Below are 15,876 nucleotides of genomic sequence, written 5' to 3' on the forward strand. Positions count from 1 at the left end.
AATTGCTAAAACTGCCTGATTGTTAATTCATGAGAAGGCTCTTATGATTTACTAATGAGCTAAATAGTCCCTGCCCTATTTCCTCTGAATTTTCCTCATATTCTATGACTTAATATCAAAACAGAGGGAGTTAAAAAAATAAAATAAAATAGGAACAACATTCTATCTTTTTTTTTTGCCTCTAAGAGTTTTCTTGATGCTACCATTCAGATTACTAATGATTTTAAAGCAATGGTAAGTTTAACTTCAAAAGTGTTCATTTTATGTTAAAACAACCAAGCAACCAATCATTTATTGAAGATCTGCTATATTCAAGCAAAGCACTGTTTGGGGCAGTGGTGATTATAAGAATATCTAAAACAACATCATCCCTCAAGAAACTCCCAAGTGAAGAGGAAGATAAACAGATAAACCTTAAATCACACTTTGAAAATAAGGGTATTGATGGAATAAAAGCCAAGTGCTCTGGGAGTATAGTGTAGAGAGCAATTAATTCCAAACAAGGAGGGAGGCAAAGTGCATAGGAAATGTTTCATAGGGAACATGTATTGGAATTCAGTCTTCAACCTTCTGATATGTGTGAAAGGACGGGGATGAGGGCTCAGGTTCACTGTGCTTGAACAAGAGAGATGAACATAGGCAAAAAGATGTGTGTGCCTCTTTTAATCACCATATTGCATTGAAATTGCTTGTTCATCGGTCTGCATTTCCCACCAAATCTCAAATTCCTAAGAAGGGGCCACATCCTCATCACTGTTCTATCAGACTTTGCAAGTAGATGTATTGAACACCTTGAACACAGCAATGATTTAATGGTGTGAATGCAATCCACTCCTTATTTAACTTATTACAATTGAATTCAAGTTTTCCAAGACATAAGCTTCAAAAAAACCTATAAGTAATTTCAATCTCAGCCTAAATCTTACTGTTTTACTAGGACAATAGATTTAAGATCGAGACTCTCAGCTCGGTTTCCTTGTATACAAATTGGGAATTGGTGGTAGGGGGAGAGGAATAATAATACAACACAGGAGAAAGTGGACAACACGCATCAAGTGCCTAACTCCATGTTGGACCCAGGAGATAATCAATTTGGCTTAATTGTTTCCCTCTTAAGATAAAGAGCAATAACTGTGTTTTCCCCTTGCTCGATATTAACACAGAAATTTCTAAAACTATGTCCCTAGGACCCATTTGCCCTGTGAACTCCTCCAAAAAGTGTCCCATATTTGAATGCATTTGGGGAATACTGTACACCAAAAGTCCTCCTAGCACATCAGCATCCTAAAGGCCCAGAGAAGCCCTACAGCAAATAAATGTTTCACTTTATTTCTTCCAACTTACTTGACCACAGGTTTCCCACCGCCACCGCCCCCAAACACACACAGACACATCAGGACTCCTGAAGACACACTTCAAGAGCTCAGGTCTAAAGGGACATTTGAGCTCATCACTTCCATTCTATTACCCGTCCTCCAAATGTTCTTGCCCTCATTCACACCTAATTGCCTGAGCAGAGATACCAGGAAGGTAGTTTTTGTTTTCTTTTGCCTCCTGGCTGGGAATAGCTGTTTTACTCTGTCATGTGCCCTGTTCTCTTAAATGTGAATTAAACATTCCTCCTTCCATTAGTATTGAGCATCTTAAAAATCAAAATAAAATACTTAAGGACCATGCTATTTCAAGGTTTAGTTTATAGTTTTGTCTTTTTTAAAAGTCTATACTTTGGGGCTATTTTTTTAATGCAGAGATTTAAATAAAAGTCCTTAATGACTTACCACCCATGGCTGTCGGGGCCCCTCCTGCCTACCCTCTGCTAGCGTTGTTATCATTTGTCATTCAACACTAGCTAATGTGCCCATGTGGGATCAGCCCTCTTTCAACACAGCTTCACTTTTTACTTATTTTACTTTCACTATTACCCATTAGTCCCAGACTGGGGATATTTACATCTTGCAAAAAAATATATTAATGATGCCTCTTTTCTCACATCTTGAAAACTAGTAAAATAAAAATATCTCTTTCATAAGCTCAGAACTCTAATAAAAGGTGCCAGAAGCCTTTCATTTAAAAAGCAGTTAAAAAACACTCTAATAGCATAATATATAATAAAAACTTATATTTCCAAAAATGGTAATGGAAAATGTTCCTACTTTTCACTTTCTCTGTGTTAGTGTCCTACCCCGGATTCTAAGTCCCTCAAGCGACTGGAAAAATGGACACTTAGCTTTTTACCACCAGGGCTTAATATAGTGTCTTGTCCATAAAGTGCTCTCAAATATTTTTTTCTAAGCTGAACTGAATTTGTAACTTTAAAGAGTTAAGTTTTCTGGAGAGTGTTGTTTCTAGGAACACCTAGATCTTTGATGAGTAATAGCATTTTCACGTGAGCAGGAACTAAGTAAAGCAGTAGGGGAAAAAAGTGTGCCCCAAATATCCTGAAACACAAACCTTTCTTCATACTTAAACTTTCCAGTAAGTAAGTAAATAAATAAAATGTATTTTACATTTGTGTTAGAGTTAATTTGCTAAATCACATCTTGATTATCCAGAATTAAAAATAAGGTATTACCTTGATGTTCTCAACTGTCAGAAGGAACGGGCGGAAAAGAAAGAAAGAGTGAGGAGAGAAAAGAGAGAGGGAGAGATGGAGGGGGGAGAAGATGCTATTTTCAAGATTTGTTTGTTTTTTATTTCAAATAATTTTAATAGCTTGTCCAAGAGTGAGTCTCAATTAAATTAAACTCCTTACTGATATCATTTTTTCTAAAACTTTTGATATTGTACTGTTGTCTTAAAAAGGGAAAAAATTGATGGCAAATTTATATTTATCATCAATGCACTATGTATAAAATTCAATAGTGAACCATAAAATACAATAATCTAAAAAATTAATGTGACTGTATTAAAAAATATTCTGTACATTTGCTTCATTTATTGCTGCCGAACTGTCTATAAGGTGCCTCATCATATAAAGGCAAGTCAGATCCACACCCAACATTTGCTCACAGCCTGAATACTGCAGAGTCTGCTGCTGACTAATTTTGCTCAGGCTTTCTCAGCTGCACATATCTGTTCTCCTGTGCACCAAGGACAGGCCCCAAACTCCCACAGCCTCTTTCTAAGCAATCATGGTAAAACTGTCTTTTGCACAGCACTCCATGAAATCATTTGGCCTCCACATTGCAAAAACATAGTTTATTTATGTAGTATATCCATGCTTATTATTTTCTTCATTACTATAACAGTAAGTACTTTTATGGTGTCAAATCAAAACTTTCAATTTCTTAAATAACTTAAGAAATTAAAGGCTTAGTCAACAGGATTTTTCTGTTGCAACCCATCACCAAAAGATAAGTTCCATCATTACAACTGGTAAAAGGAATTCATCTTGATGGCTACCTTCAGACAAATGCTGTTTTAACATGAACTGGACCAAGGACAGTAAGAGTTGAACACTCACTCTGTAGGTGATCTTTCAACACTGATACAATAGTAATAAAATAGAGACCCTGAGATATAGCAATATTCAGGTGATCTGGCATATAATACATATATATATATATATATATATATATATATATATATTATAATTCAGTGAAATGAAAACACTAAATTAGGAAAAAAGTTCTCATAGAACCTGCATGCACTACGAATACATGAGAATATTCCAATTTAAAAAAAAAAACACTGCTGTTATAAATTTACAGTCTTGAACATTAAATTTATTTTTAAAATAATGGTTCTTAGATATTTTTTTAACATTTCAAGGATCAAAGAAACTGGACTAGAATGATTTTATTTTCCAAAGTAGAAAAACGTTTATGCTTATTTTTAAAGATTTTATAAAATAATTTTTTAACTAAAGGTAGATTTTTTCCCTTCAAAACATTGTTTAATTTGAAATTTCAGTTCTTCAATACACTACACTTTCCAGGAGTATTTTTTTTATTGAGTTTCAGTACCAAGTCTTAAAATTCAGGTTTGGAGTGATAAAACCATCCATCCAAGACCTAATAATGAGGAAACTTATGAGAGACAGCTTGTAACATTTTCTACCACTACTTCTTCTAACATAGTTTTTAAAATCAGTTTGTGACTAGTAGAATTTATTTCTTTTTTCAAGTGACTAAAAATTTTCCATTAACAGCCATATTCCCTTCCTTATATCACTGACCATTTCCTTTTCTCCAAGTTGGATTTTTCACCTGGAGTGTTATCATTCTTTCAGGAAAGCAATCATTTCATCTGAACATGCCGTCATTCGAAATGCTTAGGCCCACAAAGAATGAAAGTAAAGCAAAATATCAAGATGCAGTAAAAGAGCTATGCAAGTAAGCAGAATGTGGCTCTTTTTTGCAGAAAAAGCAAGTTTGCTTTTTCAGAACAACACCTAAACAGCATCAAATCACATTAACTAACCACCTGCATCTATTCCAAAGAACCAGTTTCCAAGTTACTGGGCTTTCTGACTTTGAACAAGATAATGTCATTTCTTTTGACACAGTTTGCTGAAATTCAGATTTAATACAGCCTGAACTATGGTCATTACCCATAAATGCCTAGAGTTATCTTGCATTGTGAGATCTAGGATAATTTCTGTTTTTCTCTGATAAGACCAATCTCCCTTTCTAGGGTGTTAATTTATATAAAAGGGTATATTTAGAAATAAACATAACAGTATCCTTTAGGTATAGAGATTTTGGTCCTCTTAGAGTTTGTTGTTGTTGGTGGTGGTGTTGGTAATGATGATGCTTGATTGGATATTTTGTTGTTTTTCTCAGAGTTAACACAAATCAGCAGTCTGTAACGCCCTAATTGCAATCAAGCCCAGAAATTTAATGGCAATAATACCAATAAAACAACTTCAAGAAAATCATTAAAGTACTAGGCTAGTTATTAACAATGATGATAATAATAATGATTTTTATACCTCTGCAGCACCTTTCATTAGAGCACCTCGGAGTACTTTACTGATAAACACTTCGATTTCACCCAAGTAAACCTCCTTTTTCAACTATATGCAGTTCCACAATGTTTCTTCAAATATCATCATTAATCATAAACACCGAATCCCTCGGTTTTAGCATTTCAATCATTTATATACTTTACCTATTTAAAGAATATGTGTGTACTTTTTGATATTCTACAAACAGCTTGCTTCCTGGGAATTCATTACAGGTGTTGTCAAAGTTAAACATCTGCTATTCTCAGAGGTATCTGAATAAGTATAGATAGGTGCATCCTCGTTTAGGGATCAGGAATAGAAATTCTAATGACCTAGAAAAGCAAATCTTTCCAATATGAATATTTGAATAGAAAAACTCTTTCCATTTTTAAAAATACACATGTGCATACTCCTTGAGTTCAAGGGTACCCCAGATGAGTACTCTAGAAGTGATCTTTCCTCCTCTGTGCGGCGTGGACCCCTCCACGGGTGGTGCTGAGAAAGGAGTGCACCTGATGGAAAAGGGCAGCTTCACCCCAGGGATACATTTGCTCTCTGGTGAAAGGCATAAGGCAGCTAATAGCCTCCTCCTAGAACCTATGCTCAGGGTCCCCCGTGCATCCATGAGCAATCCAAAACATCTGACCCAGTCATTTGGTCAACATGACATAAACAACAGCAGCGAGCCCTGTTACTCAGGAACTGTACTGAGGACTAGAAGAGTTAAGGTTTAAGGAAGATCTGAGCACAATGCCAGTCCCTCCTTCACTGCTTATTACCCCAGGGAAACAATCCCATTGAAAATTAAAACAACAGGAAACAGACTAAAGTATAAACAGAGAAACTTCAATTGCTGTCTATGGCTAGGTCTCTTAACCTAATCCATGGATTGCCACCTCTCTAGACAGGTTTCGGGTGATCTGTATGCAAAATCCGGCAGAGAAGATACACATGGAAATTTTTCTAGAGTCCATTCCTTTCATCAGAGACTCCAAAAATTCCCTGACCCAACAGAGTTTAGAAACTACTGCCTTTCAGTGATGTTTTTTTGCCAAGAAAAATGACAACATGACAGGAAGTTTCCTCCCTCATTCCCTGTGCACCATACCCTCACAAACTTCCCTCAAAAAAGTTTTATAAACTACAATACTTGTCAATTTAGTGTCTGGTGGTGATGCTTTTCTGATGATTTTAACAATCAGGAAAACCTGCAGCCCACAAGCCCTGTACTGCTGGCCCACCATTCCCCGGACACACCAAGCTGTTGGCGCATTCTGTTTCTTATTTCTTCCTGCTCTCTCTTTCATATTTATAAATCCCCTTCCACCAATTTCTGGATTACAAAGAAGTCAAAATGTTGATCTGTAGCGATGTGGGGCAAGACGGAGATGCAGAGTGTTTGTGAATCCTGCTCACCAGGGTCTGTAGAGCAGCTTATGGTGTAAAAGTGTTTTACTCTAAGTTAGGTAGTGGTTCATTTCCATTTTACAGATCAGAAAGTGGGTTTCTGAGTGGTTAATGATTTGTTCCATTTTACCCAGCTAATGCAGGACAGTGCCAGGACTCAAGCCTAGGAGATCCAACTCAAAATCCCACATTCCCCCAAATGAGACCACCTTTCCCAAAGGAATGCAGCCCAGCCCTCCTTTCCCACAGTACCCCACAAACAGGGTCCTGAAAATCAAATACATCTCAATTAAATGTGGCTCTGCAATGGGAGATATTAGAGGGTCTGAACAACAAAACAAAACAAAGCACAATGAACTGTTTTACTTTCATATATGAGATGATCCTCCATAGATCAAAAGTATTGAAATGATGCTAAACTACATCAAGCTTTACCTTTGAAAGGACATCCTCAGGATAGAGAGTTAGGACGGGAAATATTTTTTTTTCCATTTTTCCTAACAACTCTCCCAAAACATGTATTTTGAATGAATTAGCCATCAAAAGGAGTTTTATATACCTGCTTTAGCGTATTCCATTTTTAATCAACACTGCTCCCTATCTAAAACACTACCCTTAGTCTCAGTCCTCTCCAACTATACTGTAACTGGTCTGTCTGAGGCTATTCTTCTACTATAGTCAAGCTGGCTATAATTTTTCCAGATCAATCTTTCTAAAATACATGCCAGGTGACATTAGTCTCCTGCTCAAAAATACTTTACTGATCATGACTATTACAAAATATTATTCAGAGATTTTATAATCAGAACTCACCTCACCTCTTCAATTTCATCTCGTTCTATTCTTCTATACTAAGGATGACCAATATGTGACATGTTTATCATTATATCGCTTCCAAGCTCATGTATTCATTCAACAAATGGTGGTTGAATATCTACCATGCACCATGTATTCTGAGGAGGTAAAGGATTTGCAAAACTGGAAAGGGACCTGTCTGAATGGACAGCAGGGACAGCTGGGACAGTGCATTGTGCAGGACCCATGAGAGAAATTCCCTTTTTTTTTTAGCCAATAGAATGGGAAATCAATGAAGAGCTTTAAGCAGAGAAGTGCAACAAGCTGATTAATATTTCTTTTAAAAATCAAGAAGACACTGATAACCAAAATATGCCTTTGCCTTCACAAGGAACTAAAAATATAATAGTAATAATATTGAAAATCAAAGTGTTCCATACTAAGGCATGAAAAAATGATATTAGTGTGCTGTTCAAATGTGTTCTTATTTCCTATTCTCCGCTAACAAAATATAAGACTCAAAAATGTTGGAAGTTTGGTTTTAGGATGGGAATCCCAAGTCTATCCAGTCTGGATCTATAGTCTGACATACGGTGTGGGGACACGAGGTGAGAGTCCAAGCTTTCAGTCACAACTTCAATTTTTTTGGCCCAAATCTACAGTAAGAGTCTTGGAGTGGGGGGGGAGGTTGGTGGACAGTAGAATGTGAATTTTAGAATACATTAGAAGGCAAATTTAGCCCTGGCGGGTGTGGTTCAGTGGACTAAGCACTGGCCTGCAAACCAAAGGGTTGCCTGCTTGATTCCCAGTCAGGGCACATGCCTAGGTTGTGTACCAGGTCCCCAATAGGGGGTGCACAAGAGGCAACCACACATTGATGTTTCTCTCCCTCTTTTTCTCTCTCACTCCCCCTCTCTCTAAAAATAAATAAGTAAAATCTAAAAAATGCAAGTTTAGCCAGAATTTCAGAGTATAAGAACACATAATATTCCTAGGTAAATTTCATCTATCAAAGTAGCTAAGACCTGAGAAAATCTAACATCTAAGAAAAGCAAGCAGAACCTCTGAACTATCAAAAAGAGCAAGTCCACAGCATTTACACCAATTTAGAGTAAGATCTGTAAGCTCTTCATATGTTTACAGCCTGTCTAACACTAGAGATGTTTTTTTTTGAGGGGGGGGTTCTTTTTAAAGTCTGATGATTCTACTGTTTGACAAAAACATAGAGTAAGGGAAAAGTGTGGAAATAGATTTTAAACACCTGTGTATTAGAGGCGACCTGAAATCTAAGCAGGAGGTTGCACTGCATGTGAAGAGTCAGGGCTGTTTTCTCAGACCTCTAAGGGCCCATGAGGTGGCAATGGACCTTGTTTCCATTGGACCTGAATTGTCGCATCACTGGAGACACAGCTCGAGGTGCCTAACCCACCTCCGAGCCTGCTGTGGGGGCTGCTGTTGCCATCACTGGCTTTGCTGCCTGGATTCCACACGGCTTTTTGTTTACCCTCTAGTTCCCGTGGCTCTGAATCAATAACTACTTTTTCGTACAAAAAATTCTGTTAAAAACATACACGCAAGGCTGGGACAAGAAAGTGTCCTTTCTCGGGGTTACAAAATGCCACTGTTCACCTTGCAGAACATTGATCCAGGAATGTGGCTGTGTATGATAGGACATGCGGAAGCTGCAAAGCAAATCTTCTGACACCACCACACTCGAGTTACAAAACCCTCGAATTCAGAGTACGGGCTTATCTTTTGTTGACTCTCCCAAGGCCAGTCCCAAGTTTACCTTGTGTCTCTCCTAGCAGAGTCCCCAGTGCTGTCCCTGAGGGAGGCGGCTACAGTGAGGTGATTAGGCTGTGCACGGCCTGCTTTCTTCATCGTACCAACAGGGGATGTCACCCTGCAGCAGCTTCCTTTCCCTTTCTTTTGATCAAACTCCCAGGTAGCGATAGCAATTCCAAACTGCAGCCAATTGAGTTTGAAGAGACTACAAATGAGCTTCTACCGCTGTTACAGTATTGAAAGCAATGATTCCCTACCAGGCATGGTGGGCTGTTTGGAACAGCTTTATAAAAACTTTGATTAACAGACTGGAATCCTATGTCGGGGCTGTGCAGCTCTTGTTGTAAAGTATCCCCCATGCAACTCAATTTGCTTGGGATCTAACTCAACATCTACTTGAGGAAGAAATCATTCAAGTGACACTCTGAGGAAACACATTCAAAATTTTATTCCACACATTAATGACATGGTAAAGAATTTTCTCTAGCCTTTAAATTGCTCTATTTCTTTCAACTCAATCATCTGCCTGATACACCAAAGGTTCAGGGTTGGACGGGAAGCCTGAGACAGCAGCTGCCATCCCCGCATTCTGGAACCATCCATCAGAGGAGCGGCATCCTCCCCAGAGCAACGAGGGTGCTGCTGCTCACAGAAACAAACACCGTGAAACAACAGCCATGGTTTAACTTCCTTAAAAAGCAACTTGAAGATGGGAAGTGCTGTTTTCTGAGGGGAAAAACAAACGAAGCTATGGAGACACAAGGTTATCAAGAACTAGTGGGATTAGGAAAACAGATACATTAAGTGTTCAAAATAAAGAAATAAATGTTTAAAGTGTCCTCTGTTGAAAATTGTTTTGACCATGTTTTAAGAATACAACTTTATTTCTCTCGTAATAATACTTGGCAAAATATAAGGCTTTATGTTTTCAAAATTATGTATCTGGAGCCAGGTTACTTTGGTTGAGTCCTAGCTTTATCTCTTGTAGTTATTAATTTAGGCAATTAAATCCATTATTTCTGAGCTTCTTCTGTAAATTGGAAAAAACTATAGGGCTTCATAGAACTGATGGGAAGGTTAAGTAAATTAATGCATGTAATTTATTTAACATATACTAGAATAATATCTGGTCCACCTTAGAGTGAGCCAAATGATTTTTAGATGCTGTTATTATTACTACTATTACTGTGTGTTATCATCATCATCATCATCACCTGTGTCATTTTATTGAATTTCCATAGTAGGCAGCCATGGCCAATGTGTTCCATTATATAGATAAATGAAACTAAGGTCCTATGGTAAAAAGACTTAAGGCTTTCCAACTAATTACAGCACAGCTATGGCAAGACCTCTGAGCCCTTTCCACCAGCAGTGCTGCTTGGAACCTGCTGCAGGAGAGCGGACTCCACCATCACTTCAGTGCTGCTTTCACGAATACCCCTGAGCCATTTTCCGGAGTCACTGGTTTCCAATTCTGTATCTCCTCCGAAGTCGATTTTCTCCTCACCTTCTCCTGAAGGCATTAAATGTGGCAGAAAGAAATCACAGCCTGTAACTTCCCTTGACACCTATGGGCTACTAGGAGCTAGCTAGGCTTTTTACGCACCTCTTGGGTTACAAAGCAGTACACATGCAGATTTGCTCCACACTCTTGTCCTGCCCTGGGTCAGTGATTTTCAACTGGTGTGCTGCAAGAATTTTGGGCACTGACTTCTTTTCTTTTAGATTGTCAAGTAAAAAAAAAACAAACAGACTGCCAATACAATAGACTTCCAATGTGAATTAATCAAAATTGTACATACTTTTTGGTCAGATGGGTAAAATATGTTTTTTGGTGTGCTGTAGAATTTTCGTACTTAGTTTATTTGTGCCCTGAGATGCACAGGGTTGACCATCGCTTCTCTGGGGTGGAGGGCGTGGCTCCCTTTTTTTGCCAACACTAATCTCTCCCTGTCTTCTGGGTTTCTCTCCGCTCCCATGACCTTAGTTATTCTCGTTTTCTGAAGCATCAGATTATATGCCTTCTCTTTATTCCAAACAAGAAAAGATCTTCCTACTTTTGTCAAATCTTTACCTTCCACGGTGACTTCCTTAATGGTCACAGTTCCCTGATACCCACTCACTCTTATCTCATACAATCAAGCACTTACCCTTTGCCAAGCCTATTAGAATGTTTTGCTTGAAAGTTACCAGAAAGCCACTTACTATTGTTTCTGTGCCCTTTTCTCAGCTCCTAGCTCCTTTAATCTCTCAAGAAATGACACCGTAGCCCCCATCTCACGCTGCACACTCTTTCCTTGGGCCTCACTATGTCTGTACCACCCTAACCTTTCTCTCAGCCATTCTTCACACTTCTGTCTCCTGTAATATTCGCCTTTGTTTTCTGTCCTATTTCCTTCAATTAAAAAAATCATTGTAAAAAGACCCATCTTTAAGCTTTATTCACTGTCCCTCCATCATTCCCTATCTGCATAATGCACCTATAGTTTGAACTCTGTCTTCTTGTTAAAGCCTTTTCACCTCTTCACGATGTCTCTACTTCTTATCTTGGTCATAAGTGATTCTCAAGGGACATCATGGGCTACAGGAGGGATTTGAAGTACAAATGGCCTGGGATTACATTTTGGCTTTGTCATTTACTACCTCACTTAAGAGAAGCTCCTAAACTTTTCTGAACTTCAACTCACCATCCATAAAATGGGAAATCAGATGACAAAATTACAAATACAGGACTATCCCATAAAGGGGATCGTGGGAAGTTATTTTGCCTGCCTGCTCCCTGTTCCCACCCCACCATACATGTCATCCCTTCCCTTCTCCAGACTCCACTACTGAAATCTACAGCTGGGTTTGGCTCCTTTTTCAGGCCCATCTCCCGTAGTCAGTCCAACATCAAGTGCACCTTCTTCGTATCTCTTGTGGATTCCCTCCCTGTGATTTCCTTTACCATCTCGGAGTATAAGCCCTCATGATCTATTACTGGATTATCACCACAGTCTTCTGATTAGTTTCTCTTCCTCCAATTTCTCCCAACTTTCAATCCACCCTTCACAATGACACAAGATTAATGTTCCAACATATTGCTTAAAAGAATTACTTTCCCAAGGCAACCCAGATAACAAGTAGAAAACAGATTTGAGCCCAAAGAGTATGTGCTCACAACTATAAGCTTGTACTGTCTCAGCATCAATGCCTGGGACTGGAATTCAGCATCCTTCATGATTGGACCCAGAGCACCTTTCCTAGCTTTTCTCCTACCAGACCTATATACCAGTGGTTGATTTACTTACATGTCCTGTAATAAGCTTTCTTTATCCTTTAGGATTCTTTCAGCTAAGAGTAATTAAAAAACAACTCAAGGGGCTTAAATAGTGAGGGGATTTATTGTCTCATATATAAAGCTCGGAGAGAAGACAAGCATGGAGGTAGTTAATGCCACAGTTTAGCACCAAAGCCAGAACCCAGATTCCTTCTGTCTTTCCATGCTGCTGTGCTCATCACAATCCCATATGAGCTCCTATTTGTGGTTACAAGAAGGTGCCACAGTTCCAGGAAGCATATATAAATATGACAACATTTAGTGAAAGTGAAAGAAGATAGTAGCTCCTCAGCACTTTTCAGTGAATAATAATTTTTCATACCCCCCCCCATACCCGGCCTTCCCCACCAGACTTCCCTTGATATCTGATTGGCCAGAGCCATTTCACCATCACTGGGCAATTTGTAAACAAAGAACCATGAGGCTAGATAGATTCAGCAGCTTCCAATGTTTTTGAGATATAACCACAGTGAAAAATACATTGTACATCCCAAGTTAGTATACACATAAATTCATTTCATAAGGCATATAGATAACACACAAAAAAGTTTCGTAAAATAAAATTCATCCTGACTATGTAGTACATTCAGATATGTTCTGTTCTGTTTTATTCTCTTTATTCTTTATACTACTCTATTCCATTAATAAAAAAATTAACCACTAAATAGATTTTATAACTCACTAATAGACTGCCACCTATACTTTCAAAAACAGTGGTTTGTGCTAATGAGAATTCACCCATGTTAAGCTGGAGAGGAGTGAACTCATGGGTGTTATCCAGTGAATGTGTCAGAAGGGAAAATGTGTCTTAGATTATATACTTACCATTTGTCTATGCGTAGACACCCCTCACTCAACAGTCGTTTCCTAAAACTGGAATGTTTCTAACTTGGGATGTTTCGACTGGCTTCTGAAATGGCTGAAGTTTTTATTTATAATTAAAAAAACCCCACAACTGTCATTCCTCACTAGTTTTTAAGTCACAGAAAATAAATCAAAGAGTTTTTAAAAATTCAAGATCTAGTTTCTTTTGATGATATAAGAAGGGTAAAAGGCCATGGGAGCTCAATTAATTTACTTTAAAATGGTCCTTTTAAATGTTCAAAGAATAAATCACTAAAGATTAATCAAGAAGCACTGAGTCTCTCCCCCTTGTTTGGAATGTCTAAGGATCTGAGAGCAGCTGCTCTGTCTCTGTTCTTTCTTTTGCCGATTCATCTTGCGTGTGACCTTAGGGAGAGGTCACCATGAAGCCATAAATGCCACGAGTCTGCACATAGAGCCCGCTATGTTCTCCCTGCAGCCACCCTCCCCTCACTAACCTTGCTGAGCTCAGCAAAGGCTTTACAGCACCTGGGCTTTGTGCCCAGGCCCCCACGGAGCCCTGCTCTTCACTGGGCTTTGATCATCTGTAGTTTTACAGTAACAGTGATATATGCAATGTGCCTGAGTCTCTGCTCAGCACAAGGCACTATGCAAGGCTCCAGGGGAGCCCACATAGATAAACTGCAGTCCTGATTCTTAAGTGACTTGAAATCTAACACAGGAGATAATTCTGCAAACAGCTACATAAGACAGAATTTAATAGTGGAGATGAAAGGGGTGCTGGCTAACATTTGAGGAGTACCCACTAAGTGTCAGATACTGTGCTAGGTTACTTGTGTAAACTACCTCATCAAAAAGCTGTAACTCTTTTGTAGCCTTGTCATTTCCACTTTGCAGATAAGGGAAGTGAGGCTCAGGAAGCCCCAGTAACTCTTCCAATGGGACACAGTCAGTAAGCATTAGAGCCCAAGTGAAGGGTGAGATACCTTAGACTCCAAAGTTTATTGTTTTTTTTTCTGTCACTAGACAAAAGGGATTTTATCCAAGTGAAAGGAAGATATATTTGAAATACGCATTGCAAGCAGAAAAGGAACGTGTTTGCCAGTGATGTGGGGTACATGGGTGCTAAGTGTGGAGGACAGCACTTCTGAGAGTTTTGCAGGCAGGGAAGAGCTTGTTGGGTTCAGAATATGCTAAACCGTACAGTTTGGTTGTCACGTGAGGTGTTCTTAGTGGAGTGAAAGACAGCAAATCTAGAAAAGGCACTAAATTCTGATTCCCCCAGCTTTTATAATTCAGTAGAGGTTCCAGAGAGGGAAGCCCTTTCTGCAACTTGCCTATCAGAGTGTGAGTCTGGAGCACAGAAGGGCCTTCTCAGGAAGGGAACCAGATGCTGTATTCCTCTGTGATGCTCATGGCGAAGCTCGGCACTGTGCAGCTCCAAGGTCTTCAGTCTACCTCTAACGAATGAATGAAAGACAAAGGAAGGTTTTCTGCTCTCTCTTGCCAAGTTCCTTAAGGAATGGGTCAGGGGTAAGTTGTTGAACAGTGGGTAGAGAGGACAGAGCTCTGGGCAAGCTTAACTCTTTGTACCAGCCTCCAGATGAATGAACTAAACAGCACCGCCTTTTGTGGGGTCAAGTATCATACCTTCTCCTATGCTAGAGAGTAGAAAGGATTCAAGAGAAAACAGACAAAAGGCAGAAGAGGCAAAAGTTTTAAAGGATTTGCAATTGATTCATACTACCATACCTGCAAGCTACCTTTCTGTACACCAGTCTGGTATTTCGCTTTACACAGAAGAAGACAGAAGCCCAAGTTTCCAACTACAAGTTACTTATTGCCTTGTGGGTTAGGTGATAGTGGTGTGGTGGCTTCACAGCACAATACACCATAGTCTGGGTGCAGTCTTGTGCAAAAGCTCAGGCTTTGCAAGTTAATATACAGGGTCCAGCAGAAGTAAAGCCTGCTTGAGTGTGGTCGGTAGGGTATGTGAATGTCTTGCATGAGATGGACAGCAATTTGAACATTTCACCTAAAATGTCATGCAGTGTGCTTGAGTGTGATATTATTATGTTACAGAATTACACATGCTTATGATTTGTAATAAAAGAGTTTGTAATAAAAAGGGGGTGTTATTTGTGCCAGAACCCATGTAGATTAATTCCAAATAGGAAGAGACTTATATGTGGCAGAACCATTTTGCAAGATTAGTTTACTCACCTTTCCAGCCAGATAAAAATGAGCCCCTTGCAAGAGTAGTCACAGCACAGCTTGAGCAAAGTGAAGGCCATGCTGTGGGGGTGGGAGGGGCAATGAGAAGAGACAGAGATGAGCAGAGGAGTCAGGCCCTGGAGATACACCTACTCCCGGTGTAGGCTTTGAGTTCTTGATAAATGGCAGCGGTAGTAGCAGTAGCAGGGGCTTCAGTCATACTAAATAGGAGGTTGTTGGTGACAAGTATAGTTAATGCTTAATGATATATTCCACCAGCATTTACATGCCAATCAAAATGCACTATAAGAGTAGGCTGACCACATTTAAAGTAGGAAAGTGTAGGTGTAAAAACCAGAGACTTTCATGTTCCTGTTATACAATAACTCCTGAAAACATGTTGGATATGTTGACTTTGAATGAATGAGCCCCAAATCTGTGACTCTGGCAACATGAGTTGGATGACTTCCCAGGTGCACCATATTGAGGATTTGGGGCTTAATCCTGCAAGGGTGTCCTTTTAAGAAACAGTTGAATCTGGAAGAGCTTCATGACACAGTCAGTATACAGACCCCTCTGCTGA

The sequence above is a fragment of the Phyllostomus discolor genome, chromosome 4 (genome assembly GCF_004126475.2).
Source record: "Phyllostomus discolor isolate MPI-MPIP mPhyDis1 chromosome 4, mPhyDis1.pri.v3, whole genome shotgun sequence".
In the NCBI taxonomy this organism is placed as follows: domain Eukaryota; kingdom Metazoa; phylum Chordata; class Mammalia; order Chiroptera; family Phyllostomidae; genus Phyllostomus; species Phyllostomus discolor.